The 26,085-nt window shown below is 39.6% G+C and overlaps 1 long non-coding RNA gene across 1 annotated transcript in view; it reads right to left on the reverse strand.

Annotated features, from left to right (window-relative positions):
- Window positions 1-10,246: 10,246 nt before the first annotated feature.
- The window catches only part of LOC132376397 (uncharacterized), a 339,237-nt gene continuing 323,398 nt past the window's right edge, over window positions 10,247-26,085 (reverse strand). The window contains exon 3 of the long non-coding RNA XR_009506286.1: window positions 10,247-10,332. This is a non-coding gene — a long non-coding RNA (uncharacterized LOC132376397). The remainder of the gene's footprint in view (window positions 10,333-26,085) is intronic.

Consider the following 26,085-nt stretch of genomic DNA (forward strand, 5'->3'; position numbering starts at 1 on the left):
CCTCCCTCAGTGGGGGGAGGAAAGGAGCCTTTATCTTGCTGCCTGAATCCCCAGGGCCATGGCCTTGCTCTTCCCCTTCTCCCTCTCGCTATGCTTCTGATACACAGGGAAGCCACCTAAGACTCAGAAAGGAAAACCACAGAAGAATTGCTCTAGAAAAAAGACAAGTGATTAAGATTCAAGTACATTTCCCCTATTTTCTTATTTAAAAAAAAATATATATATATATATATTATATATATACATATCTTTGTATGGCAATGATAAGGTGTTCCATTTCTCCAGTTAGTATATAACTTTACAAAAGGAAGAATTCAAAGTCAGGAAATGGAATAACAAGAGGGTTGTAATTTGATAAGGGAAAAGAGACAATTGTACCTGCCACTTTACTAAACACCAGTAATCTTGCTTTTGCCCTCTCCCCACTACAGGCATGGAAAATCTTCCCAGACCATACAGCCTACTCTCATTACTGCACATCCTATTTCTGTCTGCCTATCTAATTACCTTCTTAGAAACAATTCTCTAAAGGGAGACATTTCACAGAATAGAAACAATATACCTAAAGTAGTAGACCTGAAAGGGAAGGGCTGCAAATCAACACTAACAGAGGAAAAATGCTGGTTCATAATGGTACCCCCCATTTTCAGGCCTCTGTTCAGGCTTGGGGCAAGGCGGGGGTAAGGTTGAGGTGCTTCACTTGCACCCCAAAGGTTGGTGGATGGCTGTTTGAATACATACAGATTGGCAAAGAAAGGTCTTTATGGGGATGAAAAGAAATAAAGATGTAGAAGTGGCAGCCCTCTGCCCAGGAGGCCACAGTAGAATTAAGTTCTGCTCTCTGTATGCCCCTGTGTGTGACTAGTCTAAAATCAGGGTCTATTTCCCTTTCCTTTTCTGGACATAGGTACCTCTTCTCCAGAGGTTCCTTCACACCAGGCTTTTAGGCAGCGCTACTGCTAAACAACAGGGAGAAACTGTTACCAGTAATGTGCTTCTAGAAGGAGGCCATCTGCTCTCTCTGAGAAGGGGAACCCACTGCTGAAGGTAAACTTTAGGCAGGCGAAGAGGCAGCTGGTTACCTCTTGTTAACTTCAGAGTTCTAAAAGCAGCAGCCCACACCAAACACACAAACGCATACTCATGCTTGTCATAAACCAAAAACGTCCCCACCACAATACCACCTTACTGTCACTATGTCGCTTCAAGACAGTGAATTTTGGGGGGCCTGAAGGTGGAGTAGAGAGGTTCATGAAGCAGAGAGCATGAGAAGGAGAGTGAGAAAACTTGGGGACAGCATCCCTGCTACGTACCTTCCGAGCTTTAAGAACCTAGGCAAACCCTCCCAGGCCTCAGATGCCTCAAGTGTGCGATAAGAGAGGAGTACAGGTTATCCCTAAGGCTCTTTCCAATCGAGTGTTTCACTATTCCATTCGACCTCATCAGATACTCTTCGGGCCGACTGAGAAGCAGAGGGGGTGCGTTGGAGAACGCAGGTGCACAGGAGTTGAGAGCTACCCAGGTCCTGTTCCTGGCTCTGCCACTTACAAGTTCAGCATCTTAGCCCTGTTCTCACTGTAGGGCAATCATGGGGATCAAATGAGATAACATGCATCCATCCGTCAGCTTTGGTGCATAACAAATCACGCCAAAATGGCAAGAAATAACAAGCATTGGCGAGGATGTGGAGAAAAGGGAATCGTCATGCACTGTTGGTGGGGATGTAAATTGGTGCAGCCGCTATGGAAAACAGTATGCGGGTTCCTCAAAAAATTGAAAATAGAACAACCATATGTTCCTGCAATTCCACTTCTGGGTATTTATCCAAAGAAAATCCAAAAGAATATTTATCGAAAAGATATATGCACCCTTATGTTCATTGCAGCATTATTCACAATAGCCAAGATATGGAAACAACCCAAGTGTCCATCGATAAATGAATGGATAAAGATGTGAGATGTATATTTATATATTATATATATAAAATGGACTACTACTCAGCCAAAAAAAGAATGAAGTCTTGCCATTTGCAACAACATGGATGGACTTAGTGGGTATTATGCTGAATGAAATAAGTCAGAGAGAAATACCACATGATTTCACTGGAATGTGGAATCTAAAAAACGAAACAAATGAACAAACATAACAAAACAGAAACAGAGTCATAGATACAGAAAGCAAAGAGGTGGTTGCCAGAGGAGAGGGGATGAGGGGATGAGGGAAACAGGTGAGGGAGATTAAGAGGCACAAACTTCCAGGTGCAAAATAAGTAAGTCATGGATATGAAATGTACAGTGTGGGGAATATAGTCAATAATATCTTTGTATGGTGATGAAAGTGGTCAAAACATACAAACGAACAAAAAAGATATATTATAAATTTAAAGGAATACTGCTAATGTTCGTTTCCTTGCAAACATTTGGTTTGATTTTTTTTTCTAACTTTAAAAATGCTTTTGTTGCTGCATTATCCACTGAGTCCTTCATAACCCTCTGCATTGTTTCGGAGCAGTTTACCTGAATAATTCATTATCACTAATGTTACCAGCTGGGCCCTAACATATGAGAAAGAAGAGGTAAGGAAAGGGTGAGAGAGTGAGGGTATCTGGGTAATGTGAGGGCACCAGGTGGCATCCAAGAACTCTGGCTTCACAGTCTTCCAGGCTGATCCTGGTTGTGGAACTTGAGTAGCTGCACAGAACTGACAGTACCTCTGCCCGGGGGTTCTGTATAAAGGGAATTATCCTAATTCAAGCAGGTCAGAGCATGAGGCAAGCTGTGACAAAAGCTGATAGGAAAGAGGGGGGACAGGCAGTTGGAAGTGGACTAGAAAATCTAACCTCAGCTACAGGAGGGCCTCCTATACTAGCATTCGTCTGTAAGACATTGTCAGAGCAAGTTAACTGATCCATCAACAGGGCCAAATGGCTATGGTAGGTTGTGAGCAGCCAGGATAATTAAAGGCTAACATTGGTTCCAATCTATTCATAGCAGAATCCCAGCCAGTGGCTGAGCACATTGAGAGAAAGATCTGATTTTTCTCACCTTCCATCCTGAGAAGACTTGCAAAAGCTAGGCCAAACCCAGAGCTGCAGAGAAGCTGGTTGGAATTCAGAGCGGTCCCAGTCTCAGGGATATAAAATTCGGGTTGGAGAATTGAGCTGAAGCCTCATCCAGCTGCCAAGGCCAATAGAGCAAAGATTAGGGAGAGCTCAAATTGCGACTGACGGCAGGGGACAGTCAGGATTCACTCCAGGGACACTGGGTCTGTGCCAGCACAAATAATTCTGTATTCACCTACTGCAGCTGAGTTGCTAATAGGCTTCTTGCTCTCCTCAGAATTGACTCAGGTGCCACATGGGTCTGAGTCTGCAAAGGAGTCTTCAGTTACCCAAGCTAATGGGAGCAGAGAGCCCCTCTAACTGCCTTGATCGCAGATCTGCTCACCTATTACAAAGGAGACAAAGCAGTGGTTCTGAGCACCAGCTATAGAGACAGGCCCTGGGTGGAAAGTCTAGCTTTGCCAGTTACTGCCTATGTGACGTGGGCATGCTTCTTCACTTCTCCATTAATCAGCTTCCATAAAATACAGATCATAATTGTCCCTACCTTGAAGGATGTTGAGAGAATTACTGAATTGAGTTCATGGATATAGGGGGTGTAGAAGTACTAGCACCTTGCAAATGGTAAGTGCTAGTTTTACCATTTTGAGTCTTTCTTCCCTCTGCTAAAATTGTCCATCTACCATGGTGTTTAAGAAAAGAGTAAGATCAGATGTCTTATGCTCAGAGCTCTTAAAAACTTCATCTTTTAAAATTGTGTGACCATCCACTTTTAATTAATATTAAGCAGGTTTGGTCAGAGACTCAGATTACTTCATTCTTGCTGAAGTTTTTTCTCTGTATTTGGCAGTTCTAGCTGAGTCTATCTATCACAGCAAAAGGAAGAGAAGAAGCTTATAAGTATGAAGTTATAAACACATTTAGAGGTACCTTCTGGTGCTCCTTCTGGAAGATGGTTAGCCAAGGGCAAAGCACCTTTGAACCACGGGAATATAATAGCCATTAAAATACAGTATATAGGTGACCCTTGAGCAACACAGGTTTGAACTGCGCAGGTACACTAATACATAGATTTTTTTTTCAATAAATATGTACTACAGTACTACATGATCTGAGGTTGGTTGAATCCGTATGCAAAACCACAGATAGAAAGGCCAATTGTAAAGTTACAGGTGGATTTTTAACAGGGTGGGAAATGGGGTTAGCACTCCCAACCCCCATGTTGTTCAAGGGTCAACTATACAACTGCTGGTGAGCATGCAAAATGGTGTAGCTGTATGAAAAAGAGTATGGAAGTTCTTCAAGACATTAAAAATAGAACTACCATATGACAGAGCAATCCCACTTCTGCATATTTATCAAAAAAATTGAAATCAGGATCTTGAAGAGATATTAGCATTTCTGTGTTCATTGCAGCTCTATTCACAACAACCAAGATATGGTAACAACCTAAATATCCATCAATGGATAAATGCATAAAGAAAATGTGGTGTACACATACAATGGAACATTACCCTGCCTTTCAAAAGAAGGAAATTCTGCAATATGTGACAATGTGGATGAAGCTGGAGGACGTTTTGCCAAGTGAAATAAACCAGTCATGAAAGGACGAATACTGCATGATTCCACTTATATGAGGTTTCAAGAATAGTTAAATGTCTGGAATCAAAGAGTAGAATGGTGGTTGCCAAGGCTGAAGGAAAGGGGAAATGAGAAGTTACTAATCAATGGGCATTAAGTTTCAGTTAAGCGAGAAAAATAAGCTCTTGAGATCAGCTACACAACGTTGTACCTACAGTCAACAATAATGTACGCTTAAAAACCTGTTACATGGGTTAAAAAATAGATAGTGTACAAACATGTCAAATTATATACAGCTAGCCCTCCTTATCTGCAGGTTCTGCATCTATGTTTGGTTGAATCCGTGAATGTGGAGGGATGACTGTACCATTCCACTTTACATGAGGGACTTGAGCATCAGCGGATTTGGTGTTCATGGAGGTCCTGGAACAAATGCCCCTTGTATAACAAGGGATGACCATAATGTTGCTCAATTATTAAGAGGCAAATGGTGACATAATCTCATAAGGTTTTGTCTCCCAGCTGTCTTCTGAAGATTGTACATACTTCAGCTGTGTTTGCCCCTAAAGAGAACTGTGTCCTGAGCAGCTGTATACAAGTGACCAAATAAAGCAAAATATCTATGGCTCCCAACGAAAGAGAGTATATGCTGTGTGTCTGGCTCTAAATCCCACATTTAGACTTTCTGAAAAGACAGAAAGTGTCTTTTCTAAGTTTCCCTACAGCCTAATGGTCCTACTTTCGAAGCATTTCCATTTAGCCATGTATTCTCAAAATAAGATTTTTCAGTGGTCAGCTGTGGCAAATGGCTGCAGCAAGCCCTGTGAGGAGTTAAGAGGGGACACCAAATTTAGGTTTTAGCACCTATCTGGATGCGTATGACAGTTTAGTTGTATAATTTATGCTCTCTGTCCCACAGTATCTCTAGAACAAAAGATGTGTCAGGGAATACAAAATGAGAAGCTACGACCTCTTCCTTGGAGAAATACATGAAATCAGAGAACAGTACAAGATGGGATAACAGCTCAGAGCCATGTCCCACTTTAAAATGTGTAAAGAACTTGCCTGTACATTATATCATGTAACCCTCAAGATCTGGGGCTTTCTGAACTAATGTCCACATTTGACAAGTGAGGGCCTTGAGACTTATGAGGGATAACTGACTTGCGCAAGATGACAATGCTAGTTTAGAGTTGATGTTTGGTCTCTTAGCAGGTCTGTGAGGTTTCTTTCTGATTCCCCAACCCATGGTTCTATCACTGAATCACCTTGATGTTCAGTCTGCCATCTAGGTTTAGGGAAACAGAGGGTCCAGTTAGAAGTCCATTTGGTCTGGGATAGACACTTCATGTGGACAATTCCAGGGAAAAAAATTCATAGAAATATGGTGCTGCTGGGTAGAGGCCAGACACGTTTGGTCCCTGAACCCCAGTTCCCCAGATGGAATTAGCTCTAGGGGCCTAAAGATGAACCAAACAAAAATGAGGACCACTATAATATAGAAACTTAAAGAGTGGCCACTCATATTTCCCATCTTTAGTGGGTAATATTTCAGGATGAACCACAAAATGTCCTTTTGATTCTAAATTCCTCTGTGCTCTCTTTCCTTCACTGGAAACTATGTGGCACGGCATTAGGAAAGCTCTATCAGATTTACTTCAAATATAAATCACAGAAAACTTACATAAAATAAATAACCTACAAGGACCCACTATATAGCACAGGGAGCTATACTCAATAGTCTGTGATAACCTATATGGAAAAAGAATCTAAAAAAGAATGAATACATGTATATGTTTAACTGAATCACTTTGCTGTACACCTAAAACTAACACAACATTGTAAATTAACTATACTCCAATAAAATAAAAAACAATAAACAAATAAAATAAATATCACAGAAAACTTTACCTATTTCGTATTCTTGTGTATACTTTTCTGTAACTTAAAAATTATTAGCCAGTACCATAGGGGTGAGTGAAGACTACTTACTCCCTACTTATAAAATGCAAAGTATAACTATATTTGAAATTACAATGCAACACTCAAATTGTGTGCCTTGTTAATTAAATAGTGTCTAGCTGCATCCTTGTTAGCTTTCTCAGCCATAGGCTAAAGCAGGCTGGTTTTCCTCAGATGCTTGTTGACACCCACGCCTATTAGTGCCATCTGCCGCCTCCACAGGGCCACCACCTGCCCTGGGGAGCTTCCTGTGTTCTTCTAGTGGGCCACTGGGTCAAAACCACAGATGCTTCTGTATCTGTTCTCCTATTCCCCAATGACCCATGCCTTTTTAAAGAGAAGTGCATCAGACCATATGCCCCAATTCTCTCACTCAAGATGATCACCCAGACACTTTCAAGGGTCCCAAACCTCTTCCTTCTGAAAAAAATCATAAAGAGAAGTAGAACTATGTGGGTGTTAATGCAAGATTGGATTTTTGTAGATGATCTCGTTTAATTCCCCCATTAAATGAGGGAAGTAAGCCCAATTAAGAGGTTAGATCAGTTTAGATGATAAGAGGTAAGTGAAGAGGAGTCATTCTGTGTGCAGGACAGTATTATGATTTAAATAGTGTTTAGGGGGCTTCCCTGGTGGCACAGTGCCTAAGAATCCACCTGCCAATGCAGGGGACACGGGTTCAAGCCCTGGTCCGGGAAGATCCCACATGCGGCAGAGCAACTAAGCCCGTGCGCCACAACTACTGAGTCTGCGCTCTGGAGCCGGCAAGCCACAACTACTGAGCCCGAGTACCACAACTACTGAAGCCCGGGCGCCTAGAGCCCGTGCTCCACAACGAGAGAAGTGACCGCAATAAGAAGCCTGCGCACCACAACGAAGAGTAGCCCCCGCTCGTTGCAACTAGAGAAAGCCCGCATGCAGCAACGAAGACCCAACGCAGTAAATAAATAAAATAAGTTAAAAAAAAATAGTGCTTAGGAAAAATTATTAAGGCAATAAAACATCAATTTGCTAGAAAAGACCAGAAGGGAGAGGAATAGCTAAAAAGCAATGGCAATAATCCAAGGTTGAGGTAATGAAGGTATTGGAAACCAGGGTAGGGGAGTGGGAAGGAAGCAGGAAAATACAGCAAGGTGTGAATCAATGACACACATCAGAGACCACCCCCTAGCTTTGTGCGGGTAACTGGAAGGGAGGTTTGTGATACCATGAAGTTATTCAGCGGATATTAGTAAAGTGTCTCATATGTGTCACTCTGCCAGATGCTAGCAATGTCACTGAGAACAAGAGAGACAAAGCCCTGGCCTCATGGTGTTTATGAAAAACATTAGGGAGAACTGGTTAAGCGATAGAAAAAGGAAAACAACGTTGTTATGAATGTTGGAGTGGGACCCAGGGTTCAGCTGGAAAACAACAGTCGATGTGGAGAATCAAAGAGACCTGGAGAGAGAAGGAACTAAAAGGTCCACACTCACCAACACTTGTCAGTTTTCTCTGCTCACTGCCTCTTCCAACCTTTTTTATCCAGTATGAGGCAAAACTAGGAAGCTGATTTTTTTTCTCTCTCTGAAATCCCTGCTCTCCTCTCTACAGGTGTCCTTTCCTTGTAATTGTCCCTCAGGTGCATCTCTGAAAGGTCACGTTACATCTTTCAGCGCAAATAGAGTGATACCTGGAAGACAAGCCTTTCTCTGCCTGGCCACATCCCCCTTGGTTTCACTGCATCCGTGACCCATCTGGTTGGCTTCTTCAGGTTTTCTTTAGTTCTGCCATTTCTACCAAAGGTGGATGATAGAATTGTTTGATCACCAGGACAGAGAGTCCCATGTCTTAAGAATTAACCTGTTTGTCTTTCTCTCAACCTTGACCCGGATTTTCTATTTATTTTAATGGTGCAAGCCCCCAACACACCCAGACTGTGATGCCCAAGCTTTCTTTCTTCCTTTCCTTAAGAAGAATATGTTTCTGGGCTTCCCTGGTGGCGCAGTGGTTGAGAATCTGCCTGTCAATGCAGGGGACATGGGTTCGAGCCCCGGTCTGGGAAGATCCCACATGCCACGTAGCAACTAGGCCCGTGAGCCACAACTACTGAGCCTGCGCGTCTGGAGCCTGTGCTGCGCAACAAGAGAGGCCGCGACAGTGAGAGGCCTGTGCACCGCGATGAAGAGTGGCCCCCGCTTGCCACAACTAGAGAAAGCCCTCGCACAGAAACAAAGACCCAACACAGCCAATAAATAAATAAATAAATAGATAGATAGATAGATAGAATAAATAAATAAATAAAATTTAAAAAGAAGAAGAAGAAGAAGATGTTTTTGTCCAGATCAAAAGCAAAAGTGTGGAAAAGTTAGGTTGCTTCTCCAGACAGTGAAATGGCTCCTTAGGTAGCTAGTGAAGTGTCTGGCTTGACATCCACATACTGAGAAGGAGCGTGCAAACATATTTTACTACCTTTAATGAGACCTTTGTACCCTTGACACTCGGGGCTAGATGTATCTACCAAACTAGGGGAACAACAAAGATGGATACTCTGTCCCTGAAAAGTTGGATCCAGAACAAAATCCCCAATCAAGTTTTCAGTAGCATTAGAATAAGAGAACCCGACTCTGAAAATATAGCCTCAAACGGTGCAGCATAAATAGAGTATTTCTCTTTCTTGATTTCTCTTGCTCAACACTAAATGTATCAGTTCCCCAAATCCATCCCCAAAATAAAAATAAAAATAAAATAAATGTCAATAACTCTTTAATTATGAAATAAGGACAAAGCTTAGTTTTGACAATACAATGCTTCCAACCCAAAAAGAAACTCTATGATTTTACCGGGTATAAAATGAAGATTCTACTGAAAAGCACAGATATATTTTTCAGACTGATGAAAAGAAAAGAAAACTAATATTTATAAAATACTCTGTTTTAGGCACTGTGCTAGAAATTTTCCACAAAGCAGAGTTCTAGTAGGATGAATTAGACATATGACAAGCCAAAATGCTAATTTTTAAAAACTTGAAAAAGAGTATCATTTAACGGGCTGCTTTTTTCATGAGTTATTGACTACAAAGCTAAAAAGAAATAAAACGTGATTTGAACTGGTTGCAATAAGTGAGATTACTGGAGATGAGATTGCAGTTGATTTTCAGCACTTGGAGGACTTATCGTCATCAGAATCAGAAATCTTGATTGGAAGCCAAGATTAAATATAAGATTGAACTTACAAAGCTGTAGCTTGTCATTTCATCCAAACTGTTATATTACTAGCTATTAATTTTCAGTTTATGTCTTTGTAGGACGTAGTGGGAAAAAATTAGTCCCACTTTATATATAAGGAAGCGGAGCTAAAGAGAAGTTAAATGATTTTTTATTTAACCTTCCACAGAACATCAGTAACTGATATCAAATTAAACCAAACTTGCAGCTATAAGAACTTATGCCCTGGATGTTACCATTTTTCAACAATGAAAATGAATTCTTATTAGACCATCTGTACAGCTTTAGCTCTCAATTACTGAGGATTAATTTGTTAAATACACCCATTACTCTCAACACCTCCTTTCTTGCTTCTACCCACAATGTAATCTTTAGAGAAGTTGGAGACTGACCTTTGGAAGTAATAGCACATTGTTATCCAGCTGCAATGAAATGAGTCAGCCCTGGGGAGACCGAGTCCCAGCATTCCATCCAGAAAGCAGTCCACTCAGGTATTACAAATCACTCCGGAAATAGGTCTCCCTGCAATTATCAGAGAAGAAAATCTGAGAGAGGAGAAAAAGAGAATTGAGGAAAGCAAAATCAATTGTTTTAAAATTTAAATCAGTTCTTTCAACGTTTTGTTAGTGTTCCTCTCATAAAGGACAATTCATTATCTAGTCCTCCTGGATTTACTGGAGCAAAGGGTGATGATTTCAATATGAATTTCATCTGTGGGAGATCAGAAAAAAATCAGACATCAAATCTACATACATACGACTGGGGAGCAATATACACTTGGCATGGAGGCAGTCTAAAGACAGCGGGAGCGCTGGAAGAGCACAGGGTCGGGAATCAGGAGACGTGTGCTCTGACCTCGGCTCCACCCTTCTCTCATTACGTAGGCCTTGGCAGTGCATGACTTCTCAGAGTCTCGATGCCCTTCCTCATCAGTAAAATGGGTATATTTTTCTTCACTTCTTCCCAGGGTCGCTGTCAGTGTCTCATTACTAAGGAATGGACACGCACATGTAGCTGCACTGCATCAACTTAGCTAGAATGCAACTACATTTCCCAGAATTCCCTTCCCTGCAGAGTACTGGGTTAGTCTGGGCTGCAGGAGGCATTAGGAAGGATGTGGAAGGTGGAAGTGAAGCAGCAGCCATCTGTTCGGAGGCTCGGTGCAGAACATGACGCAGTGCTGCATCTCACACTCAGTGTTGCTTTTCTGCAGAGCCCCCTGGAGGGGTTGGGACACCAGCCGGGCCTCAGCGCCCGCAGCGCTCACGGTCGTGCTGGCTGCTTCTTCAGCTTCTCTGAGTCCTAGGCCAGGAGCTTGTTAAACTTCATGATATAGAGCCCCAGCTTCACCAAAAGACACTCCACCATCAAGGCTTAAAGGCAGGGAGACACTGACAAGAAGTCCAGTCCATCCTTGTGGGTTACAGGTCATTCATTCCTTGCTGCCCCACTTCACATCCATCTGCCCCTCTCAAATGCCTGCACTGCCGCCTCCAGAATGAAGCTTCGGATACAGAAGAAATAATCTCCCACAGACTATTTAGCTTCCACGATTGCATAAGGTCAAATCTCTAGAATATATCCACTACCATATAGAGAGAAATATGGATATAGATATAGAAGTAGATAGATATAGATACTGATAGATAAAAATGTGTCCTATTGATTCCGCTTCTCTAATGGAACCCTGACTGATACAGCATCCTCTTCTTAAAAACATGAACTGCTTATCTCAACTTTCTCAGCATCAAGCACATCACTCAACGTAGCAAGTTCTCAACAAGTTATTAAATTCAAAATATTTCTTTGGCAAATTTTCAAGCATTCAACAAAAGTAAGGTATTATTTTAAATGCAATGATCACCAAAACAAAAATGGCAATTAGCTAATGCGTGGAGTTTCTTGATAACATATTAGTAAGATGAATTGTTGTCTAGAAATATTTTCTGCCATAATCAGATAAATTTATATATAAGAATTTGCTATGTCTGATCCCTTTGCATAAAATTAAAATTAAACCTTGCAAAATTTAAATTTGAAAACATTTTCATGCACTGTTTTTTTTAATGACACAAAGAGGAAGCTGTTTGCACCCGACTAGTGGTGATTATTCCAGATTGTAAATAGAGAATATTTATGATGAAAAATATACTAGTGAACACATTTGAAATGGGTCATATTATTATGTATAAGTGGGATGTTTTTATGCTTTCATTCTCTAAGATAGTAAAAAACACATATTTACTGGTTTTAAGGATGATCACAAGGTTAAAATTATCTAAACAAGGTTTTTAAAAAAATTTTTATTGGAGTATAGTTGCTTTACAATGTTGTGTTAGTTTCTGCTATACAGCAAAGTGAATCAGCTGTACACATACATATATCCCCTCTTTTTTGGATTTCCTTCCCCTTTAGGTCACCACAGAGCACTGAGTAGAGTTCCCTGTGCTCTACAGCAGGTTCTCATTAGTTATCTATTTTATACATAGTCACAGTAGTGTATATATGTCAATCTCAATAAGGTTTTTATTTACCAAATGTTTACCAAAAAGAAGATATATGCATATTTTGGGGACTTCCTTGGTGGTTCAGTGGTTAAGACTTAGCCTTCCAACGCAGGGGGTGGTTAGATCCCTGGTCAGGAAGCTAAGATCCCACAAGGCTTGCGGCCAAAACACCAAAACATAAAACAGAAGCAATATTATAATAAATTCAATAAAGACTTTCAAAATGGTCCACATCAAAAAAAAAATCTTTAAAAAAAGAAGATATATGCATATTTTTTAAAAATTGTAGAGAACTCTATAGGCATCAAAAATCTCTCAGCTGTAATAATCATGTTGCAAAATATGACTCAGCAAAGGAAGTAATGGCAGCAAAATACCAAAGACTTAGAAAGCCAGGGAATTGAAACTAGATGCAATCGTGGCCAGTGGGGCAGCCACTGGGACTTTGAGGTGCATTTCAAGTCAAAACACTGACAGCCAGGCAGGAAAGACATTGTACCAAGTGGGGTCCCAGTCCTCGGAGGGATGGTAGAAGAGGAAGAAGTATAAACAATGCAATTCCTGCACCAAGGTTATGGGCCATGAATTCAAGGACTGGATTATTCATTCATCTATTCCCCTAGATTTCTCTTCTTCTTGTTTCTCAGTCTACACAGCCCTCCTGAGCCATGTTTATATCTACACCTTTGTCTTAAACCACCAGTCATATTGTCATGTTTCCTAAGTTTACATTCCAGCCCCAAGTTGTCTCTGTAGTTAGAGCCATAGAGCCCTATGAATCCATTACACAGCATCTCATGGGTGTATCACAGCATCTCAAATTCAGCAGAACCTGGTCCTCTTTCCTATATTCCTTAATTTATCTATGAACTGTGTTAAACATATACTGAATGCCAAACATTTGCCAGGTTCTCAGGATTCAATGACAAATTAGATGTTCCCACAAGAAATTTAAAGTCTAGTGCAACAGTTCTCAACCATAGCCACAAATGAAATCACCTGGTTTCTTGAAAATGTACCAAAGCATGGTCCCTCCCCTTAGATATTCCAATTTAATTGATCTTTATTGAAGGGGAAAGCACACTATTATTTTTTTTAAAAGTCCTCTAAGTGATTCTAATGTGTAGCCAGGGTTGGAAAACCCTGGTATATTGGAATACCAGCCTATGGTCCATGTAAAAAGAAACTTGGAAGTTACATTAGACCTCGTACTTTCTGCTACTTCCAATATGCAATTAGTTACCAGATCTTATGGGAATGCCACAAGATCAGTTCTTAAATTTCAGGCCCTATTGTCATGGTTATTTCCACTGCCTTTGATCTGGCCACCCTAATTTCTCCAAAAGTTTGGCAATCATCTCCTGACTTGTCTCCCTGCCACTGGTTTTTCCTCCTCAAATCCATCCTCTACACAACAGCAAGAATGATTTTTCTAAAACATAGTTATAATCGAACTAAACTCTAGTTGCATGTATCAACATATGAAATAAATATATAAACATATAAATGCAAAATAAGAACGTTAAATGAAAAAGCAAATCATATAAGAATATGTTCAGTCTGATTCCATTTTAAGATCAAAAAAAGGCAAAACCAAATATGTATATATATTTTTAAAATAAATTTCTTATTAAAGAAAGACTTACACGGAGAAAAGTGCTCAAATCAAAATCATACAAGCTGAAGCATTTTCACAAAGTGAAGGCAGCCCCTACTCAGGTTAAGAAATGAAATATTACCAGCATTTCAGAAGTCTCTGCTTGTGCCCCATGCCCCATCTCTTCTCTCAGATGTAATCAACTATCTGATTTCAAATACAGATTTTCCTGTTTTGAACCTTATGTAAATAGAGTCATATGGTATATATTCTTTTATATCTGGCTTCTTTCAACAACATTACTTTTGTGAAATTCATCCATGCCATAGTATATAGCAGTGGTTTGTTCTTTTTCATTGCTATGCAGGATTCCATGTATGAATATTCTAATTTATTCATTCATCCATTCTATTAACGGCCATTTGGGGCTTTTTCCACTATGGGAAATAATAGTGCTATGAACATTCCTGAACATGTATTTTAGGGCACTGAGGCATGCATTTCTCTTGGGATATTTCTAGAAGTGGAATGGCTGTGTCATGGGGTATGCAAATGTTCAGCTTTAGTAGAAACAGTCAAATAGTTCTTCAAAATGATTGTATCAGTTTATTCTCCCAGCAGGGGTATCTAAGAGCTCCAGTTACTCCATCACTGACAATTGTAATTTTCAGTCTTTAATTCTAACCCTTTGGAAGGTTGAGTAGTGCTATCCTATTTTGTTTTTGGTTTTTTGCTTTTTGTGTTTTTTTTAATTTAATTTTTATTTTATATTAGAGTATAGTTGATTTATAATGTGGTGTTAGTTTCAGGTGTACAACAAAGTAATTCAGTTATACACATACATATTTTTCATAAGTTTCACTTCCCTGATGACTAATAAGAATGAGCATCTTCCATGTGTTTGTTAACTGTTTGGATACAGTTGAGTCTTGAACAATTCGGGGGTAGGGATGCCCTACCCTACAGTCGAAAATCCACATGTAACTTTACAGTTGGCCCTCTGTGTCCTTGATTCCACATCCACAGATACAAGCAGCTATGGATCCTGTAGTACCATAGTATTTACTCTTTTTTTTTTATTGGAGTATAATTGCTTTACAATGTGGTGTTAGTTTCTGCTGTACAATGAAGTGAATCAGCTGTATGTATACATATATCCCCTCCCTCTTGGACCTCCCTTCCATCCCCCCACCCATCCCACCCATCTAGGTCATCACAGAGCACCCAGCTGAGCTCGCTGTGCTATACTGCAGATCCCCACTACCTATCTGTTTTACACATTGTAGTGTATTTATGTCAAACCTAATCTCCCAAGTCATCCCACCCTCCTCTTCCTCCCCGTGACTGTAGTATTTACTCTTGAAAAAAATTCATGTATAAGTGAACCTGCACAGTTCAAAACCATGTTGCTCAAGGGTCAACTGTACTCTTTTGTGGAGCGTCAGCCAACTATCACCTTCAAATTGCCTTTGTTTAAAATCTATTGACCATATATAGGTCATTTTCTGGACTCTATTTTGTTGATTTGTATGTATATCCTTTAGTCAACCCCACAATACTTTGATTACTGTAGCTTTTTAGTAAGTCTCAAAATAGAGTAGTGAGAGTCTTTTGACTCTGTTGTTCTTTTTCCAAATTATTTTGGGTATTCTACTTCTTTGCCTTTCTGTATAGATTTTAGAATCAGTTTGTTGATTTTTACACACACACACACACACTCAAACACAAATTCTGCTGGATTGCAGCATTATTCACAATAGCCAAGATATAGAAACAACCTAAGTGTCTGTCAGTGGATGAATGGATAAAGAAGATGTGAGATTATGTATATGCGTGTGTGTATACATATACACATATATGTATATAAACACACACACACAAAACAATATTATTCAGCCATTCAAAAGAAAGAAATCTTGCCATTTGCTACAACATGGCTGGACCTTGAGGGCATTGTGCTAGGTAAGGTAAGTCAGACAGAGAAAGACAAATGCTGTATGATATTACTTATATGTGAAATCTAAAAAAGCCTAACTTGTAAAGCAGAGAGTAGAATGGTAGTTATCAGGGACTATGGGGTGGGGGAACTGGAGAGATGTTGTTTAAAGGTACAGACTTACAACTAGTGGACAAATAAGTTCTGGAGAGCTAATGCACAGCATAGTGATTATAAGCAACCATACTGTATGATAGGAGAGTTTGGGGGAGAATGAATACATGTATATGTATGGCTGAGTCGCTTTGCTGTGCACCTGAAGCTATCACAGCATTGTTAATCCATTATACTCCAAAATAAACAGTTAAAAAGAAAATGCTGTATGATAAACTTAATAGTTGCTAAGAGACTAGATCTTAATTATTCTCACCACAAAAAAGAAATGATAATTATGTAACATGATAGAGGTGTTAGCTAATGCTAGGGTGGTAATCATATTGCAATATATAAATGTATCAAACCTTAAATTGCACACCTTAAACAAACACAATGTTATATGTCAATTATATCTCAATAAATACACACACACATATATACATACATACATATAAAAACAAACAAAAATATATGAACTGGAAAAAAAAGGGAAAAAAAATTCCTCTCATAGCCTCCAGAAGGAAGCAACAGTGAATTAGGAAGGAACAACAGCGGTCTGTGAAAATTGATAGTTTGAGCAGTACCATTTCATCTTATTCAAGAAGGTATCCTGTTTTCTTCAGACAAGGAGACAAGGTCTGTCTCCTCAGAAAAGGGGAAGGAAGGTAGTTCTGCGTGAAGGGATCTTATCCAGCCTTTGCAGGACCTGGGACAGGAGATATTATCAAGTCTTCAGCTAGATTTTTTTTTTTTTTTTTGCCGCACCCCATGGCATGCATGATCTTAGTTCCTTGACCAGGAATCGAACGTGTGCCCCCTGCAGTGGAAGCACGGAGTCCCAACCACTGGACCGCTAGGGAATTCTCTAGACTTTTCAAATTGTTATAATTTAGGCTTAAATGAAGAGCTCTGCCCCTGGGCATAAGAGAGGTGTGTGAGTATATTTTTCTGTGTCTGTGCGCATCTGTGTTTGCATGTGTGTTTCTGTATATGTTTGTGTGTGTCTGCTGGGAGCTAAAACAGTGTGTATCCCACCTTAATGATGCCTGTGGATTCTGTTCAAAGTCTGGACACCCAGGACAGCCTGCTGACACAGCTCTTCCTAGGGTGTGGCCGGGGGGTGTCCTAGGATGTCCACTGTACCCACCACCCCACAGTTCCTGCATATTCCCCACAGTTCCTGCATATACTCAAGTCTGATTGTCCAGATCCCTGTGAATTCTGTGAGCTACAGGATTACCTCATTGAATTAATTCTGCTTGGTTAGAGTTTGCTTCTGGTATTTATAGTCAATAACCCTGATTGGTCCAGATGCTTATAAGGAAAAATTACCGCCACAGTACCTGCACCCAGAACTCTGAAAAATTTTCACACAGTGAATGCAGCCCCTGCTCAGGTTAAAAAATGTATGCATCAGGGACTTCCATTGCAGTCCACCAGTTAAGACTTCACCTTCCAATGCAGGGGGTGCAGGTTCGATGCCTGGTCTGGGAGCTAGGATCCCACATGCCTTGCAGCCAAAAAGCTAACACATAAAACAGAAGCAATATTGTAACAAATTCAATAAAGACTTTAAAAATGGTCCACATCAAAAAAATCTTCAAAAAAAAAAAAAGAAAGAAAAAGAAATGTATGAATCAGCTTCTCAGTGCCTTGGGGCTAGATCTGTTAAACAGAAGGACAAAGAGAAGTAAAGTGTGAAGTGAGATAGAAAACCCAGGGAAGGTGTGTTGAGAGACTACAAAACTCATCTGACCCCAAACAACTGAAAACAGGGATTCAAACAAGCCCACAGACATGCATGTTCATTGCAGCACTGTTCACAATAGCCAAGAGGTGGGAACAGTCCAAATGCCCATCAACTGACAAACTGATAAACAAATTGTGGTTCATCTATACGATGGAATATTATTCAGCCATAAAAGGAATGAAGCTCTTTTACTTGCTATAGTGTGGATGAACCTCAAAAACTTGCTAAGTGAAAGAAATCAGACACAAAGGGCCATATATTGTATGATTCCACCTATATGAATGTTCAGAATAGGCAAACCCACAGAGACAGAGCAGGCTGGTGGTTGTCAGGGGCTGAGGAGAAGGTAGGGAAGGGGAGTGACTGTTTAGCAGGTACAGGGTCTCCTTTGGGGATGATGAAAACGAGATAGAGGTGATTGCACAGCATTGTGAATGTACTAAATGCCACTGAATTGTTCACTTTAAGATGGTTAATTTTGTTTTGCGAATTTCACCCCAATAAAAGATTAAGATAAAAAAATCCTGGGCTTCCCTGGTGGCACAGTGGTTGAGAATCTGCCTGCCAATGGAGGGGACACAGGTTCGAGCCCTGGTCTGGGAAGATCCCACATGCCGCGGAGCAACTAGGCCCGTGAGCCACAATTACTGAGCCTGCGCGTCTGGAGCCTGTGCTCCGCAACAAGAGAGGCCGCGATAATGAGAGGCCCGCGCACTGCGATGAAGAGTGGCCCTCACTTGCCGCAACTAGAGAAAGCCCTCGCACAGAAACGAAGACCCAACACAGCCATAAATAAATAAATAAATAAATAAATAAATAATTTAAAAAAAAAAAAATCCTGGTGGAATTTTGGTTGGACTTGCAATTAAATCTATAGATCAATTTGGAGAGAATTAATATCTTAACAATATTGAGTCTTCCAATCCATGAACATGATATATCTCTTATTCAAGTCCTTGATTTCTTTCATCAGTGTCTTTTAGTTTCCGCATACAGATCTTGCATATTTTTGTTAGATTTATACCTAAGTATTTCATGGTTTTGGTGCTACTACAACTGATACTTTTTATTTCAATTTCTAATTATTTATTCATAGTGTATGAAAATATGATTGATTTTTGCATAGTGACCTTGAATCCTGCAACGTTGTTAGATTCACTTATTCTATTGGTGGGAGTTTTTTATATACAGGAAGTCACATTGTCTGTAAATGCCGACAGTTTTAGTTATTCCTTTCTCATTCCTGTTTTTATATACAGGAAGTCACATTGTCTGTAAATGGGGACAGTTTTAGTTATTCCTTTAGTGTGACTTTCATTTATTTTTCTTGCCCACTGCAAAGGCCTATAATACAATATTGCATAAGAGTGAGGAGAGGGGACATCCTTACCTTGTTACACATCCAACATTCATAAAGGTTTTCAGGAAGACATCCTGTAGATGATTTCGAACAACCAACTGAATGTTTGTGGATGGTACTCCACATGATAGAGTGAAAAGAGACTGGGCACTGGAGTCAGCTACATTGGGTTTAAAAGCTGTCTCTCGCATTAACCAGATTCCAAGTCTTAGTTTACTCATCTATAAAATAGAGGAACTAATATTTACGTCATGAGTCAGGTTGTACGAGAATTAAGAGATGATATGTGGAAAGGACCTGAGACAGTACCTAGCACCTAAGAGGTGTTCATGTAGTCCCACGTCTACCACTTACATTGTGACTTTGGACTTTGTAAACTTTCTGGGTCTCAAGTTTCTCATCTCTTAAAATGAACAGCAGTTATCATACCTACCTCATAGGGCCATTTAAATTAAATTAGTAATTTAAGCAGAGTATTTAGAAGAGTGCTGGCACATATGAGGTATTATATAAATGTTAACTGCTGTCATCACCATCATTGATATTTATTACTATTACACTGCTAGTTTACTTAGGTATTGGTTATTTATTGCTACAAATTGCTCCCAAAAAATGTGGCTGAAAATAATAAAAAGCATTTATTTGCTGATGATTCTGCAGTGGGAGAAAGGCTGCACCTCACAAGATGTCAGCTGGAGGAGCTTAGATGGGCTGGAGAACCCACGATGGATTCACATCCACTTCTCCCAGTGGGATTGCCACCGGGGTGGCTGGAATGGCCAGGGAAAGGCTGAGTTTCTCTTTCTTTGTAATCCCGCATCATTCAAGGCCTTTTTCGACATGGCCACCCACTTCAGGAAGGTAGTCAGACTTGTTTAAATTGTTGCTCTGGGCTCTGAGAGGGCAAAAGCAAAAGCTGCAAGGTCTCTTAAGGCTTAGGCCTGGAAATTCTAGAATGTCATTTCTACCACATTCTGTTATTCAAAATGAGCCTTTGAAGCCAGGCAGATTTAAGGGAAAGGAAATAAACTCCATCTCTTGATGGGAAAGGACAAAGTCACTTATAAAATTGCATGCTGGATGGGAGGAATTGTGAGGCCGCCTTTGGAAACAATCTACCACAGTTTCTGTACACTTTCTCAGAAATAGCCTCAGGTAACTACACCCAGACCCATCTTCACATTGTACAAGAAAATCTAGAAAATACCTTCTAAATCAGCTATTGACTCAGCTAGTTATGTATTCAGTAGCAGTGTCTGGGCAGGAGCCTCTCTTTGTGCTATAGCAGGGTCCTGCCGGGTGGGCTGGCTGCATCTTGTCAGGAGTAGCTCTGGATGTGGATTTGAGAATCTTTTCATAATGAGCACAATTTCAGCCTCATTTAGTTAATGGAGATCAAAGCTAACATACAGCATCTGCTTATTGGCTAGCTTTGCCAGCCAGGAGTAAAGGACTCACACCTAGAGAGAAGCAGACCTAGTGCGTGCAGGCAGGTACTTCCTGTGAAAGGAGAATGCCCATTAAAGGAAGATGTGTGGAAAAGGAGGCACAGGCTTGTTAAAATATGTCTAGTTGCCGCTGTGGTCTCTCAGTACCATTATAAGTTTGTTGTTTATATTTAAAGTACATTGTATTTAGAGATTATCTGTATTTGCATAGGCCTCTTTGACTACTAAGGTAATCATTTAAGGTCTGTCCATAGTTTCCATTTTGATAAGCAAAATTTAGCATGCTTATCTACTCCCAGGCTCAAAATATAATTCCCATTGGGAAGCAACAATAAAGTTTCCACCTGCCCACTTTAAAAATTAAATGATTTTTTGAAGTGTTGTTTATCTGCAGCGTCCAGGCAGATCTTGACAAAACTCAGAATTGCAGCTGTTCTTTTCACCATGGCAATGTTACTTAATTAATCCATGAAGGGTAGACTTCCTGTGGTTGCCACTGACCCTACCCAGCACCCTCTGTGAGGCCAGAGTCAGCATTTGCAGTATTATCCTCTTCCCTCCTCTCCTAATAAATCCAACTTCTAAAGTGTTGGCAACGTCAGGGGATACAGAGTTAACACACCTCAGCAAAACTTTCAAATTCTCCTCCTTGGATCTCTAATATCTTCTCTGCAAAAGTTCTTCTCCCACTAGAGAACCCTCATGTCTCCCCTGCAGCCCCCCTTTAATCCCTGTCTATTCTCACAGGCATCTTCAACTTCAATACTCCACTCAACAAAACAAAGCCTTCTGTGGCCGACCTTCCTTATCCCCTTGCTCCAAAGAAAGCAGTTCTCGAATTATCGATGTTGATGAGGGTGGGTCCAGTGAGATGGTTCCTGCTCTTCTGTCTCCAAACAATGTACTTCACCAGACAAAGCATATCTTTTGGGGGTAGAGGGAGAGAAGTGAGGTAGGGAGTGCTTAGAGCAGGGAGAGACTCTGCTTATAAGAAAATAAAGAGCAACATTGGCATAGAAAAAGTAACTGCCTTATCTGTCCTCTCTTTTTCTATTTTGCCTATCAGATAGACTCCTTGCCCCTATTACATGAGAAAAAAAATATGCCATCTTCTAGTCAAAAGCAACCAACGAAGAAGCTTGATTTAAATGTGTCACCTTCCTACCATGAGCCCAGCACTGAGCTAGGGACAGGAAAGTGCAGCAGAATTTTCTCTCCTTCTGAAAACTATCAACTTTCTGGAGACTTCCAGACATGCGATTCCTAAAGAACAGACACTATAGGAAAGAATCAAACACCTAACATGTGATTCAAAGATCAGAGCTATAGAAATTCAGAGAAGGGTGTGGTCAGGATTGACTGGAGCAGTCAGGAAAGATTTTAAAATCTGTCTATGCAGGCATGGTGACATCATGACCAACGCTGAAGACAATCTTGCTGGGTATAGATTTTGGGTTGACAGGTTTTTGGTGGTTGTTGTTGGGTTTTTTTCCCCCAGTATTTTAAAGATGTTGATTCATTGTCTTCTGGCTTGCAGAGTTTCTGAAGGAAGTCTGCTGTAATTATAATGTTTCCTTTGTTCCTCTGAATATAAGGTGTCTCTCTGTGTTTTTAAATTTTCTGGATATTTTCAAGATTGTCTCTTTATATTTGGTTACTAGATGTTTGAATATGATGTGTCTGAGTGATTTTTTCTATATTCATCCTCAGTGTGGTTCTCTAATATTCTTAGATCTGTGGTTTGATATCTTTCGTAATTCTTAGAAAATTATCAACATTATATCTTCATATATTATCACACCACATTCTCTCAATTTTCCCCTTTGGAGAGTCCAGTTATACCTATGTTAGACTGTTTGATATTATCCCAAGCTCTTGGGTGCTCTGTTTTTACAGGCATACCTTGTTTTATTGCAGTTTGTGGCAATCCTGCATTGTCAGATGATGGTTAGCAATTTTAGCAATAAAGTATTTTTAATTAAGGTATGTATGTTGTTTTTTAGACATAATGCTATTGCACACATAATAGACTACAGCATAGCATAAACATAACTTTTATATGCACTGAGAAATCAAAAAATTTGTGTGGCACACTTATTGCAATATTTGCTGTATTGCAGTGGTCTGGAACCAAACTGCAATATCTCTGAGGTATGCTTATATTCATTTCACTTTTTTTCTTTGAATTTCAGTTTGAGCAATTTCTTCAAGTTTACTAATTCTTGTCTCAGCTGTATGGAAACTACTCATAAGCCTACTGAAGGCATTATTCATCTTTGTATTTTTTATTTCTAGCATTTTCATTTGACTCTTTCTTATACCTTCCATCTCTTTGTTAAAATTCTCAACCTGCTATCGCATGTTTTTACTTTTTCCATATTGAAGCATCTAACATATTAATCAGACTTATTTTAAAATCCCTGTCTGATTTCAATATCTGGATTATCTCTGAGTCTAGATTTGTTCACTGTTTTGTCTCTTCACAGTGGGCTTTTTTCTCTATTTTTATGTGTTTCATAATTTCATGATTTTCAGACATAGAGTATCTAAAATATATACTGAGGTAAATAATATTTATGCTTGGAAATTTAAGTCAATTTAGCCAGGGGCTAGATTTGTTTTTTGTTGTTGCTATGGTTACTGCCAGTGTACCATCAGCTTCAAATCCCTCTGGCATTAGCTTTCCATTTTTTTAAATAGAATTGGGTCACTTGACATTTCTAAACGACTTATTGGCAAGGGGGATGGAATTGCCATAACTGATTTAGACTAGCAAGCAGGAGTCATTCCTTGAGTCTGGATGTGATCAGTTTCCCAGAATAATCTATCTATCCAATTTATGAAGAAAATCAGAGTCTGTTAGTAGGGGAAAAGTAGGAAATGACTGTTAGATATACATCAACTTTTAGATTAATGCACCAAGACTAAATTTTGGTGAGTTTTGTAACTTACCTTAACCCTATGTCTACTGTTCCACCCCGGGCTTTGAGAACTTGCTACTCTGATGATAAAATGTACAGAGAGCTAAACTTAAGCTAACAAGAATTCCTCCAGAATCCAGGCCCATTTATATTTCTTGCTTTTTTACTGTATGCCACCCTCTAATACTGTGGTCCAGCGGTGTCCCTGAGTCTGTGTGGATGTTGGAGGTTCTCCTACTCTGTATTGGACTGGGTGATATTGTTTGTCCTTTCACTGGAATAGTAGCTCTCAAATTCTAGTGAGCCATCTGTGCAATCATTTTCTTCCTAGTATCTTCTCAAAAATAAAAATACCTAACATTTATATTAATTCTTTACTAATTATGAAACTCTCTTGCATATAACATTCCCCAAAACCTTACAACAGTAATTGAGATAGCTCTGACTCAACCACCCACATTATTCATACTACAACTTCTTGCCTCTAATTTGCTGCACCTTTACCATCTAGGTGATGCCAACCTCTTGTCTTTTGGTCTTGCTCTCCAAGATTTCCCTAGGATGTACCCAGTACCTACTTGATGTCCGTGGTTATCCACTCAGAAAGTCTTCCTTAAAGTCACCCAAATTATTGCTTCCCTAATTCTAATTAAAGTTCCTATCCTCTAAGTGCCCTGACTTCAAGCTAATTGTAGTGGGGGAAATTCTTCTTACCAGCTCACCCTAGGGTGTAAAGTATTGACAGAAACTTACTGAGAGGATCAAATATGAATTAGGCATCAAAAAGTGTCTTCATAAAAATTATGTAAGTCTGAATTAGGTATTATTTCACTACAAAAGTTTGTGAGATGACATCAAATCCTACTGTACACAAGTAAAATGAAGTTACTATCTTCTTCGGGTTTTAAAGTCAAACATTATTGTTAACTGATGGTGATTAAGGAAAATGTATGTTGTTATTATAAGAGCTGTCTTGATTTATATCAAGCTTACATTAGCTTAAAATAAAAGATTTCAAAGAAAAGAAAATACAACGAGGTTTAGATTTCCATTGATTTACTTCCTTGCTGAATGTGTCTTGCAATTATCCAAATGCTCTGTGGCTTTGGGAGAGCAGCAGAGGAAAACTGAAGCCATGACTTTGTCAAGTGACATTATGCAGTCCATAAATACTCATAGTTGCTTACATTTCTTCTAATATTTTGTGGCACATCACGGAGAAACGGCTGTTACACAATGTCCCTTCAGCATGGATCTAGATGAAACTGCTCTATCTATGAAGGCAGTGCCTGGTTTTCAATCATTATTTGCACATTGATAACATCAAAGAAAATTTTCAATTTTATGAGGCTTTTTCAGAAACTTCAAAGGCTATCAGTGTCTTTTAAAAGTTGGGGAGTAAAAAGAAGCACTTTGCATCCGGAAGCATTGCTGCACAAATGCTTGTGTTCCAAGTGATCGGCAGCTCGTCACTCTTTATACCATCATATCTCATAGATTTTTGCATATGTCTTCATTGGCATGAATAATTCAGTTCTGAGTCCATCCTCTTCTCATAACCTCTTAGGCAACCATATACGTCCAAGACAATACTATCTCTCATATGATGCAGTGATCTCCAGCTGGTCTTGATTTCATTCTTGAGCCTCTAGGTTCACTCTCTACACAGCAGTCAGTGAGGTTTTAAAAATCTTTTAAAATGTTATATAAGATAATTTCTAATTTAAATCTCTTCAATGGTTTCCCATTACCCATAAAATAAAATACAAACTTCTCACAATGCCATAAATGATCTGACCCCTGCCTACTCACCTGGCCTCAGTTCATATCATTCTCCCTTTTTCCACTATGCTCCAACTACCCTAGCTTCTCTAAGTTCCTTGAGCTTATAGTAGGATTCTAAGTTCAGGAACATTGCACTCAGAATTCTATTTTTCCTGACTTTCATATAGCTAGATGTTTGTTGTTGTTTGTTTGTGTGTTTTTGGTTGGTATTTCGTTTTGATTTTGCCATTCAAACTTCAGCCTATGTACATTATCTTCCTTGATCATCCAACCATCCAATCCAATCTAAAGTAGCCATCTAGCTATACTGGTTAGTTTTTTATATTTCTCTGTACAGCACTTTTCATCACTATCTAATATTTTCTTTTCTTATTCATTGGCTTTTTATTTGTGTGCAACTACCCACAAGAATGTAAACTGTATGAGAAGAAGAATCTGGTCTATCTGGTTACTGTTGTAACCTGAGTCCACAGGGCAGTGTGTCTTACACATTGCGAGAGCTCAATAAATATTTGTGCAATGAATGAATTGATAAATGGATGAATGAGTGTCAATTGCACATTGATACGGCCTTAGCTATCTGACCTCATCATGCTTCTCCAATCCCTTTGTCTCTTCCAACTGGCTTCCTTGGCCCAAGCATTCCTTCCCTGTCTCTTTGCCTAGGGGAAGCCACTTTATCCTTTAATTCTCAACTAAAATGAACAAATGAAGTTTATTTATCCTTACTTGGTGGATTTTTTGTGGGGAACAGCATATACATAAAGTTAATCTTTTGAAACACAGCCCTGACGCCTATAAAACCAATCATTATG

This window comes from Balaenoptera ricei, chromosome 12 (genome assembly GCF_028023285.1).
Source record: "Balaenoptera ricei isolate mBalRic1 chromosome 12, mBalRic1.hap2, whole genome shotgun sequence".
Taxonomy (NCBI): domain Eukaryota; kingdom Metazoa; phylum Chordata; class Mammalia; order Artiodactyla; family Balaenopteridae; genus Balaenoptera; species Balaenoptera ricei.